An 8346-nucleotide genomic window follows, 5' to 3' on the forward strand; every position below is an offset into this window, starting at 1 on the left:
AAGACAGGAATTACACTGTGATAGAGTAGATTCTGCACTGAGACTCAGTTACTGCCTCAGTAAGTAAAAAAGGATTCCATTAGGCTTTTTTTCCAGGTTATCCACCTGCATATCTGCAGGAGAATTATGCACGTGTACTATATCTGAGACCTACTTGTGTAGAAAGAGACAGTTGCATATTCAAATATGCAAAAATTAAAGAGCATCTGTTTAGGTCCCCATGGCAGATATTACATTTTGTAACTGTATTCTTCATAGGTATCTGTATTTGTTAATCTTACTTGAAATATTCTCAGTTGTTAATGTTGTTATATCCTCTTTCATATGTCATTCTCTCAAGAAAATGTCACTTGACTATTTCTTTCTCAGACAAGGACTGGTCTGAAGGCCTCACATGACAACTCTGATTCTCTCCACTGACCTAAATAGACTTATGACCAGAAGGCAGTGGTATTCAGTCATCTTGAAAATTGGAATATATATATTATATATATATATATATTGGAATATATATATATTGTATTTTTTTTGGTATCTCCTAGGGGAAGAAATTAAAATCTTTGGTTTCCCATCCAAAAATATGAACTCAATGTGATTGTACTTTGGGCTGAAAGATTGTTCTTTGAATGCACAGAGTTATGAAACATAAGTGGTTGACATCTTCTGTATTCTTCCAAGTGTGTACTGTCCACCACACTCTAGGCTAATCTGAGGTAGATACTTCTTGTATGTACTCTCCAAGTTGCACCATACTGTGTAAAATAATGTAATTTTGGTCAACATCTTTGACTACAGTTCTTTCAATTCATGAGTTCATCCCAACAGTTAAGCTAAAGGCTTTCTAGCCCTCTTTCTCTTGCTCAGAGTTTTCAGAGAAGTATTAGATAGCAGAGGTTAAAGGATACCTCTCTGAGTTTGCTCAGCAATCCAAGAGAGTCTCCTGGATCCAAATCCACCAGAGTGAATTTGCCGAGGTAAAGAGAGATTTGGTCTGAAACCTTGCTCTAAACCAGAGTAAATCTGAGGTTTGGCTTCCCAACCCTACTGCTGCTTCTTTGTATCTTTCCTAAGTACTGCTTTAAATCCTAGCTTTCATTTTGACCACATCCTCTAATATCTTATCCTGTAGAACCTCAGTTATCACTTCTGGTTACTATGTGTATTATAAATAATATATAAAAAAAAAGAACTTTATTTATTTATTTGAACACTAATGTGCATACATTTGCAGATAGATACATACAGAAATATATAATTATTTTGCTATCAATTTTTCATAGTTACATTTTAAATAAAGCTTGTGTATCAAAATATCCTCAAATTAAATGATTGAATATGTGATTTTATTTTATTTTATTTTATTTTTTTTGCAATGGACTAAAATGAATATTTCCCATTACTTTTACTAAGTAGATGCAAGAAAGGATTGCTTCAATAGCTTTAATTTTGTTTTGTTTTAGAAAAAAACATATAGCCCTAGGAACATCTATAAAAGTTCTGAAGTATATATGGATATGAATATGAATAACATACATATAATGTATATAACCTGCCATACAGATTTTTCTGAGGAAGCTGAGTGGCAACCTCACTTGTGACTGTTTGTCAAATGTCCTTTTATTACTTGTTACTCCGATATTGCAGAAGGCTGTTGTAGGAAGACTTATCTGTATTTATGCATGTGATTTTCTCCATTTCCCACTTTCCAATTTTCCACTTTCATATTCAATATATGACCAGCCTAACCAAAAGAAAATCCTCTGGGATTTATACCTGAAAATAGATTAGTACTTCTTCTGATTTTGCAATAAATATACAATGAATGAGAAGACTGAATGAAACACTTCTTTAATGTTCTGGGGAGGGGGAGAAAGACCACAGAGTCCGTGTTTGTAATTCATTTCCACCAACAAGAGTAGCAGCAGGGGAAAATCCTTTAAATGCCCTTCAGCAGAAACTGAAAATCAGGGGAAACAGCAGAGCTTTTTGCTCACATCCTTTGCTGTAAAATGTCTAAGTATGTTAACTTATAGCTGTCAATGTCAACTTTGATCATTAATATATTTTCTTGGCAGAAAGGTAATATAACCTCTTTCCTTAAAAGTTTGTGCTTATGCAGTTCACATCTTTCTACTGCATTCTCAATATATTAACCCAGCTGATTTTCACTTCATTTAATAAAGTATATTAATTAAATCAGCTCTTCTTACTGCAGAAATGTTATGAATCAATCAAGAACATTTTGTTTTTCCTTATGTTAATGTACCATTTTCCCAGATAATTTCTTGCAGAAGTATTTGTAAAGGGATTTCATCTAATTTAAAATAATATTTAAAATATTTTACTTACTAGGGGATTCTGCTACTTAGTTATTGATGAATCTTCAAGGAGATTCTGGCAGAGCAAATATTTATATTGACAGCATAGATGTCAAACTACAACCAGCACTGACCAATGGATTAATTCTTTCTCACAGAGAGCATAATCTAGTGCCTTCTGAGATCCATTGGTCTATGTATGAAAGGAGAAGCCTTTTGCAGAACAATATGAGTCACTACCTTATTTATTTTTTTTTGTCATTGCTTTTGCTGTTGTTGACTGACACAAGGGTAACATTTTGTTTACCCTAGCACCAGAACAAAGAACACTGATATAAATAAGGCTGTCTAATGCTATTGATACCCTATTTTGTATTTGTTTGACAAACTTCAGCTCTTCAGGTTGAAATTTTCCATGTTAGCTATCTGTTTCAGGCTTAATATCAGCAAATCCAGACCATCCATTTCTCAAAATGAAGTTTTGAAACTATATCTCCATGTTTAAGCAGATTTAGGTTTACAGAGAAACAAAACTAAACTCATACTTTGGAAAAGCACTCAGTTATTCCTCAGAGGATCACGGGAGCATAACACTAGTCACATACCTTTTTTTATCTGTATTGAACATACTTAAATATAGTGAAATTCATTACCTAAACCCAAGTGCCATTTTCTTCAAATGGAAGCTAAATCACCTATGCCAGACCCCCAGCTATTTGGTCTCCGTCTCCTAAGTCAAGACTGGTCCCAAGAATAAGTAGTTGAAACAATTATTAGTACAGACAGGGGAAAAAAAAAAAAAAAAAAAAAAAAAAAAGAGTGGGAGGGGGCTGCGTATCTTTGTCTGACCAGAGATTTGTGCATCAAAATTCGACTACAAAAGAAAACTTCATCAGCTCCATGATGAGTGTCACTTTCCATCCCAATGGAATTTTGCATTGACAAATAATATTCTTTTTCATATCTTCAGTAGTTGAAAAGTTCTTGCATCTTCTCTGTTGAAAACATGTCTCATGAATTGAGGAAAATTCCAGATATCCCTTTTCAAAAACGTATTGCCTGGTGTGCAAGTGTGTACAAGTGTGGTACAACACTAAACAAAAGCTAATTGTGAAAATAAGAAAAAAAAATCTACAATATATAAATGCATAATAATTTAAAGTGCAAAACAAACAAATGAGAAAAAAAAAAAAAAAAAAAAAAAAAAAAAAAAAAAAAAACTCCAAGTCTTGTCTAAAAGCTTGACTGAGTAACTCCTTCTACCTTAAACTGATAAATGTATCAACACATCAGAGAAATCAGATTCCCAAAGAGTGGATCCTTTCTTGGAAGTCTGGAGGAGATTTAAAAGTTCCAACAAAAGTGATTTAGGCAATTTTAAACTTTGCAATAGAAGGGATGCAATAATTTCTTATACATCATTAACACTCTAGAATATTCACATCAAATTCTCTTCTACGAAGGGACAGCAGCAAACTAGAAAGGATGTTAAAAAGAAAGGTTAGCACGGTACAGTCTATTAAATGTAACTGTAGAAAGAATTCTCTAATTCTCAAAAAAGAATTAGAGAAAATATCAAAGTCAAGCACTAAGTTATGATGGTAAACTGGTCAATTCAACAGCTGTTTGCCTTAAAAGATCTTGGAAAAATAGATTTTAAGTCTGGAAAAGCCTGAGGGGTTGTCAGACATCCAGGCTGTTTCTAGCCTACTGTCAAACAATGCCCCTTCCAGCTGAAGTTCTTAAAGCTTTTCTGAGCACCAATTGTCCAAGGTGGCAGTAACTCTTACTACAAATTCCCCTGTACTAGACAAGACTCTCTGGCTTCTTTTATCTTATGCCAGTTGTAGAAGAATTTGATGAAACTCATGTTTCTTGCCATAGGCTTCACAAATACTGCCAACAAAAGTAAAAGGCAACATACTGAATTTCAAGAAGCTGCTGTCTCAAATGACTATATAAACTCATTTAATATGAAACTATCTGATTATGTTCAGCTGGACCTGACAATTCTAATTTAGGAAGAATAGTGGTCATTCATTCAATTATTTCACTATAAATGTGTGGTGGGTTTTGGTTTGTTTGTTTCTTGATTAGTAATGTAACTAAGAAGGTGATTGTTCAGGAAATTGATGTTTTAAATGGTGAATCACACAAAAATAGTAGATGAGCAGAAGAAACTCAAGTTTAGTATCAGCACATTAACATGATCAGCCACAAGGAAGTCTCACTGGAGATGCTCAGACAAAATGGTAGATGTTACATGAGGACATGGAACAGATTGTCTAGAGAAGCTGTTGCCCAGAGACATCCTGGAATGGATTGCTCAGAGTTGTGGATGCTCCATCTCTGGAAGTGTTCAAGTCCATGCTGATGAGCAACCTGATCTAGTGGAAGGTATTTCTGCCCATGGAAGATATCCCTGCCCATGGCAGGGGCTGTGGAACTATGTGATCTTCAAGATCCCTTTCATCTCAAACCATTCAATGATTCTATGAAATCTAACACATAGGTTGAGTCTTCAGAAGCTTCCTCCAAAAATAAGCTCTATGAACTGTGACTGTTGTAATAAGTGGTGACATCTGTGCAATTCCTGTTGTGAACAATAATGTACTACATAAAGGCAATCACAAACGATACATCATCTACATTTTTTTTCCATAGAATCATAGAATATCCTGAGTTGGAAGGGACCCACAAGGATCATCGAGTCCAACTCCTGGCTACACACAGCTCTACACAAAAACTCAGACCATATGACTAAGAGCATAATCCAAATGCTTCTTAAACTCTGACAGGCTTGGTGCCTTGACTATGTCCCTGGGGATCCTGGGAGGGCTCGACAAGACCCTCATTGCCATGACTATGTCCCTGGGGAGCTTGGGAGTGCTCAACAACCCTCTCAGTGAAGAACCTCTTCCTGATAACCAGCCTGAACCTTCCCTGTCACATCTTGATTCCATTCCCTTAGATTCTATCACTGGTCACTAAAGAGAATAGATTGGTGACTGCCCCTCCACTCCCTCTCATGAGGAAGCTGTAGACTGCAATGAGTCTACAGCCTCAGCCTCCTCTTTTCCAGGTTGAACAAACCAAGTGACCTCAGCCACTCCTCGTATGTCTTTCCCTCTAGGCCCTTCACCATCTTTGTAGCCCTTCTCTGGACACTGTCCGATAGTTTCATATCCTTTTTGTACTGTGGAGCCCAGAACTGAACACAGTACTTGAAGTGAGGCAGCAACAGCACAGAGCAGAACAGGACAATCACTTCCCTCGACTAGCTAACAATGCCATGTTTGATGCACCCCAGGATATGTTTGGCCCTCCTGGCTGCCAGGGCACACTGCTGGCTATTGTTCAGATCCCTCTCTGCAGGACTGTTCAGATCCCTCTCTGCAGGACTGTTCTCCAGTGTCTCCTCCCCCAGTCTGTATATAATACCAGGGTTGCCCCATCCCACGTGCAGGATCTGGCACTTGCTCTTGTTAACTTTCATCTTATTAGTGATTGTCCAGCTCTCCAATCTGTCTAGATCTCTCCACAAGGCCTTTCCACCTTCAACAGAGTCAATGACTCCTGCAAGTTTAGGATTATCAGCAAATTTGGTCAAAACACTTTCTAGTCCTACATCCAAATCATTTATGAAAACACTGAAGAGGACTGGCCCTAAAGTGGAGCTTTGAGGAATGCCACTGGTGACTGGCTGACATGCTGATGTAACCCCACTTACTATAACTCTTTGAGCCCTACCCATCAGCCAATTGTTCACCCATCATATTATGTTTTTATCTATCTGTATTCTGGTCTTTTTGTCTATTAGGACCCTATGGGAAACTGTATCAAAAGCTTTACTGAAATCCAAAAAGATCACATCAGCTGGTTTCCCTTTATTGACTAGATGGATGATCTTATCATAAAAGGAAATCAAATTTGTCAAACAGGACCTACCCCTCATGAACCCATGTTGGCTGGGACCAATGACTGCATTATCCCCCAGGTGCACCTCAGTAACTTGAAGGATAATTTCCTCCATAATTTTACCAGGGACTGATGTGAGACTGACAGGCCTATAGTTGCCTGGATCCTCTTTCTTGACCTTCTTGAAAATTGGTAAAACATTTGACAGCTTCCAGTCACCTGGGCTATCCAGATTTCCAGGACTGTCAAAAAATAATTGAGAGAGGTCCCACGATGATATCAGCCAGCTCTCTGGGTATCCTGGGATGAATCCCATCCAGACCCACGGACTTATATGGATGCAGGTGGAATAGCAAATCGCTCACAAACGTTAAGGGTTGGTTATCATTCCCACTGTCATGGTCCTCCAGCTCAGGGCACCCAGGGTCCTGAAGCCCATCATCAGTGCTGAAGACAGAGGCAAAGAAGGCATTAAATGTCTCTGCTTTGCCTATGTCCTTGCCTGTGAGGTGACCATCCCCATCAAGTAGTGAACCTATGCTTTCTCTAGTCCTCCTTTTTCTGTTCACATATTTTAAAAAACCTTTTTTATTGTCTCCCACAGACCTGGCCAATTTCAACACTTATTGGACTTTGGCTACACAAATTTTCTCCCTACAAACACAAACAGCATCCCTGTAGTCCTTCCACATTGCCTGACCCTGATTCCAGCAGCCATACACTTTTTTTTTTTTTTTTTTTTCCACCTAAGCTCCAGAAGAAAATCCCTGGTCAGCCAAGTCAGCATTCTGCCCCTTCTTCTTCATTTCCAATATTTTGGAATTGCCTGATCCTGTGCTTTTAGGAGGCAGTGCATACAGACTGACCAGATGCCAACTCTTTCAAAAGCAGTTTCCCAGGGGACTTTGCTAACTAGTTCTCTGAGTAGCCTGAAGTCGGCTCTCCCCATATCCAGGACTGAAATTTCAGTGACAGTTTACCTCCTTTCACCAAAAAAATTAAACTCAACTGCTTCATAATCTCCGTGACCAAGATGGCTCCCAGTTGCCACATCCCTCACAAGAACCCTCTATTTTCTCCAGAAACAGATCTAGGAGGGCACTTTTCCTAGTTGGCTCCCTTAATATCTACACCAAGAATTTATCATTGAGGTGCTTTAGGAACTTCCTGGATCTGCTTGTGTCAGCCATGTGATATTCCCAGTTGACATCTGGTAAATTGAAGTCCCCCATAAGGACAAGAGAAGTTGATCTCGAGGTATTAGCTCCTCAAAGACTAATTCATTGGTGTCATCATCCTGTCTGGGTGGTCGCTAATAGACTCCCACGATGACATGTCGTTTATTGATTTCTCTTAATCGTTACCCAGAGGCTCTCAACTTTGCCATTTCCAGTTGCAAGTTCCAAACGGTCCAGCCCCTCCTTTAGGTACAGCAGCACCCCACTTTCTTGCCTGCCCTGCCTGCTCCTCCTGAGGAGCCTGTAACCATCTATTGCAACACAACAGTCACAGGACTCATCCTACAATTTTTTGCTTATGCCAATGATATAGCAGCTCTGGAAGTGGGCCAAGACTTCTAGCTCATCCAGTTTATTCCTCATACTGCATGTGTTTGTGTAGAAGCACTTCAAATGCGCCTTACTGTAGGCAGCACCTCTTGGAGCAGACCGAAGTACCTCACTAGCACACAGTCCCTCTGATTCTGGCCTGCCATCCCTTAGTTTATCACTGGTGGGCCTGGATTCATCCCTTTCCCCCTTTGACTCTAGTTTAAAGCCCTGTCTATCAACCCCAATAACTCCTGGGCAAAAACCCTTTTACCCCTCTGAGAGAGGTGCATCCCATCTGATGCCATCAGGCCTGATGTAACACAGACCTTCACGTGATCAAGAAACCCAAAGTTCTGCTGGTTGCACCAGTGTTGATGCCATGTATTTATGAGCTGAGTCTGCTTGTCAACATTGACCCTTCCTATCAGAAGGGCAGGGGCAAACATGACCTGAGAAAAGGAAGAAAAAAGAAAGAGAGGAAGGAAGGAAGGAAGGAAGGAAGGAAGGAAGGAAGGAAGGAAGGAAGGAAGGAAGGAAGGAAGGAAGGAAGGAAGGAAGGA

At 39.1% G+C, this 8346-nt stretch overlaps 1 long non-coding RNA gene across 1 annotated transcript; it reads right to left on the reverse strand.

Annotated features, from left to right (window-relative positions):
• Positions 1-5001: 5001 nt before the first annotated feature.
• Positions 5002-7522, reverse strand: LOC118156761. The gene is made up of 3 exons (XR_004746422.1): positions 7513-7522; positions 5721-5724; positions 5002-5147 (listed from the first exon to the last, which is right to left on the reverse strand). It is a non-coding gene; the product is annotated as an uncharacterized LOC118156761 (long non-coding RNA).
• Positions 7523-8346: the final 824 nt, after the last annotated feature.

Source organism: Oxyura jamaicensis, chromosome Z (genome assembly GCF_011077185.1).
Source record: "Oxyura jamaicensis isolate SHBP4307 breed ruddy duck chromosome Z, BPBGC_Ojam_1.0, whole genome shotgun sequence".
NCBI classification, from domain to species: domain Eukaryota; kingdom Metazoa; phylum Chordata; class Aves; order Anseriformes; family Anatidae; genus Oxyura; species Oxyura jamaicensis.